A 4,597-nucleotide genomic window follows, 5' to 3' on the forward strand; every position below is an offset into this window, starting at 1 on the left:
GAGAAAATTCCTTTGAAATTCTTGGTAAAAATCATATTGTATTGCACTGGACTGCTAACGGCAAGGTTGGCAGTTCAAATCTACCAGCCTTTCCATTGGAAAAAAGATGAGGTTGTCCATTTCTATAAAGATTTATAATTTCAGATGCCCTTTAAGAATCCTAGTAGCAAATGCAAGGTGAGCGATTCAAATCCACCAATTGCTCCTCAAGAGAAAGACGAAGCTTTCTACTCCTGTAGACTTAAAGCCTTGGAAACTCTGTACATGGTCATTATGATTTGGAACCGACTCGATGACACACAACAATAATACCCTACATAGGATTGCCATGAACTGGAATTAAGTAGATGCCAGTGGGTTTGGTTTTGGTTTTAAAGTAAATGTTAGTTATCATAATAGGTTAGATAGTTTGTCCTCATGATGCATAGTAGTTAGAATAAGAACCTGGAGACTCCAAAAATTTCTTACTTCAATTCTTGTTGCTGCACCAGTGTAACTGATCCTTGTACTCCATGATATTAAGGTATTTCTTTATCAACAGTATTTTAGCCCCCAAACACCTATTACCTGGAATATTTTCTTATAATAGAGTCTTTGGTAGCATTTTAAAAAGTAAGTGCTAGGTAAAGGAAATGTGGCCACAAAAATAAAACAAAATAATACCAAGAATTTTGAACTAAATGAATAGTTAATGCATCCTTTTCTTCATATGTGATATATTATGCAAAAGTATACATAAAACACTAAATATATTTTGAATCAGACTTGTCTGTAGTATTTAAAAGAAATCATCCAAGGTTAGCTGAAGGAGAAATATACTTGGTTGCATCCTTTCAATGATATTGTGCTTTTAAAATAGTGAGCATTTGTGAAAATCATGTCCAGTTACTGAAGCGTATCTTCATTGTGAATAGTGCGGATAAAGTGGTCTTCTAAGAATTGTTTATATTATTTCATATTGAAATGCTTGTTTTTTTAAAAAATTACTTATTCAGAGTTCTCATTAATCTGAGGTAACCATAGGCTATTTTACTACTATAGTGGAACAACCAATTAGAGATCTCTTTTTTGTACTTGTTAAGTACCTTCGAGTCAGTTCCAACTCATAGTGACCCTGTATAGGGTTTCTGGGAAGCAGTTGATAAGTTTGAACCACTGACCTTGCAGTTCAAATTGATCTTACCATTTGGTGCTTATCCTATAATGCCAAAGCAGGACTCCAGAGATCTCTTTGTTGTTGTTTTAAAGTGCTCTTGAGTCAGTTCCGAACCATAGCGACCCTGTATAGGGTTTTCGGGGAGCAGATGGTGAGCTTGAACCACTGACCTTGCAGTTCTGTGGCTTTGCAGTCTGGCCCATTAACCCATAGTGCCACGAGATCTCTTTTCAATGTTATGTCTGGCAAGCAATTCCTTCCTTTCCCTAGAATATTTTCTATTATTGTCTCTAGACATTATTTCATATTCTTCCAAATTCACGGGAATTGATTAATCTGATTTTATACATATTTGTGAGAAAAATTATAGACAATATGATCAAATGTCTTTGTGTGATTCCAGCTTTGAAGCTCACAAACATTGTTCTACATTTGCTGAGAACAATGATGGTTGTTAATTATAGATTTAGATCAATGCATGAACCTGAGTCTTCTTTTAAAAACAGCATATGTTATTTGTACAGAGTTGAGGCTGACATGGATCTATATTTGCATTTGACAATATCAAGCAAAGGGATTTTCTTTTTGTGCTTTGTGCAATCTTCAATACACATTTTGTGTGTGTATGCTTGTTCTGAGAGAGACTGTCAGAAACGGAGAATTGCTTTTGTAACTGGGACTCAGAATGATTACTTTTAGATTTTTAGATGTGAATTTCCTGCGATTTCAAAGAATTTATAAATTTCAGTTTTTATTTAGTAAAATTTAGTCTAATTTGAGCCTTTAATAGGCAAAACAATGTTCCCCTGGTCTATTGATTTTATCACTAAAAGATTAATTTATTCTTACAATTGTTATTTGGTAACAATTATGGGAGGAGTTGGATGTTTGTGAATAACTGTGTGCATAGTTGAAAAAGTTTTCACAATTTGCTTTAGTTAGGATGCTCTGGGTTTAAAATAAATAGCTTAAGCCATATGATCATTTATTCAATTACCTAGGAAACTGGAGGTGGACAATCTCAGTGTTGGTCTGGAGATCAACATTGTCATAAGGAACAAAGATCTTTTGCTTTTTTTCTGCCATACTCACTGGGCCAGCATTGTCTCCTTGTGATCTCAGAATGGCTACTCACCTCCAAGCACTGCTTCCTCACATGAGAGTGTCCCTAGTAGGAAGGCAGAGAGTGAGTTGCAAGGAACTTTTCTCCTTAAGCACTCTTCTCATACCAGGGAGTTTCAATGGTCAGAATTGAATTGTGTGCTCACTATTGGACCACTACTAACAAAGAAGAATGGCTTCAACCAATAACAGTTCATTCCATTGGGCTGGATACATTAAAATCAATGAATCAGAAATAAGGAGGTAAAGAATGATGAGGAACCAACAGTGTTCACTCCCTCACATTCGCAAATCAGTTGAATGGATGGATCCTGGCTCTAGGATGATGAATGTCATCTCACATCAAGGATGGCATTTTTAGTGATTGAGATTCATGCTCATCAGCAAGTTGGAAGATGGAAAGTATGCAAAAGTGATAACTATTATTGATTTAGTGTGGTGGTAACGTGTATGCGGCTTAAAAATTCCTTTCTGTGCACAAATTTCCCAAGAGGATTAGTTCTCTTGCTTTAAGGGCTTGGAGTCATGGTCTTTTGGAACAAATTAGTCAGTTGGCTTAATATAGTTTTTAAAGTTTATGTTCTATCTCCCAATATGGTGAGTACTGCTTGACGTCTTAAAAGCTTATAGTGACCGTCTAAGATACAACCATTAATCTTTATTCATGTGAAACAAAAGAGAAAGAAGGTAACCCAAGAATCAGAGAAGAACCAATTGTCTACGGGAACCACTGCTCCCTCCACCTTGATACCAGAAGAACTAGACAGTGCGGGGTTCCTACTATTGAACGTTCTGATCTGGTTCTCATAAAAAGTGAGAAGCATATGGAATGAAACTTTAAATTCTTCGAGTTCAAACTTACTGGACATATTTAGGCTGGAGGAATGGCCTGAGGTGTTTAAAATTTGAATGATCAAAAAGTTCAGAGATAATTAAAGACTTAAAAAGCTTAGAGTAACAATGTAGAAAATGCATTTTACCTGAGTACATTGCTGTTCTGAAATGATTAGTGGGGATTAGCTGGGTGTGAGTAGAAACCTTCATAAAGAAATGGATAAACCAATGTGTATTTGCTCCTATCCAGTGATTTTTAACTTTCTTGGTTCAAGGGCCTTTTTGAGAATCTGAAAAAGGTCATGGAATCTTTCCCAGAAAGATGAACGTTTCCATACTTACACGATGGTTTGCATATTATTATCTGTTATTTAATGTACTTTGTCCTATTAGAAAAACTGAAGCCAAATAACTAATAGGTAGCAAAAGACACATACGAATCAGGCTGCTAACCTCAGGGTCAGCAGTTCAAAAGTACCAGCTTTCCGCAGGAGGCTTTCTACTCCCGTAAAGATTTACAGCCTCAGAAACCCTGTACAGGGTCGCTATGAGTCGGAACCGACTCCGTGGCACATAACAATAACAACAACAGTAGTCAATTTATAAGGCTCCATCCAGATCTTTGGAACTAGAATCTCCACAAAAGAATGTATAATTTTATGAAGTTTTTCATTGTTTCTAGTGAAATCAATTGGTATCCCTCCTGATTAGTCAGAAAGAACCAAGTGGTCAGTTAAACACTAAGCTGCTAACTGCAAGGTTGCTGGGCTGAACTCACCAGCCGTCTTATATGAGAAAAACACCCAGTCAGCTTCTGTAAAGATTTGCAGCCTTGGAAACACTATGGGACAGTTCTACCCTGTCCTATAGCATCACTATGAGTTGGAATCAACTAGATGGCAGTGGGGATGGTGATGTTAGTCAGAGAACTTAAGGCTTTATATCAAAACAAATGTGAGTTAAAAAATCACAACTTTTCACTAACTGAGTATCTTAGACTGGGGTCTCTAGAGAAGCAACCAACAAAGTTTATATTTGCATACAAGGAAATGACATGCAAATATATCTGCATGTCAAGGAAATGGCTCACACAGTTGTGTTGTTATTGTTAGGTGACATCGAGTTGGTACCATTTCAAAGCGACCCTATGTACAACAGAATGAAACAGTGCATGGTCCTGGGCCAACTTCATAATCATTGCTTCACCTGAGCTCATTGCTGCCACCACTGTGCTAATCCATTTCGCTGGGGGTCTTCCTCTACTTTTCTGTCCTTCCACTTCATCAAACATGATATCCTTCTCCAGTGACTGGTCCCTTCTGATAGTATGTCCAAAGTATGAAAGAAGACGTTTGGCCATCATGGCTTTGAAGGAGTACTCTGGCTGTATCTCCTCCAACACAGATCTGTTTGTTCTTTTAGCAGTCCGTGGTACTTTTAATATTCTCTTCCAACAACATAACTCAAAAGCATCAATTCTTCTAC

Source organism: Chrysochloris asiatica, unplaced genomic scaffold, assembly GCF_000296735.1.
Source record: "Chrysochloris asiatica unplaced genomic scaffold, ChrAsi1.0 scaffold00181, whole genome shotgun sequence".
NCBI lineage: Eukaryota > Metazoa > Chordata > Mammalia > Afrosoricida > Chrysochloridae > Chrysochloris > Chrysochloris asiatica.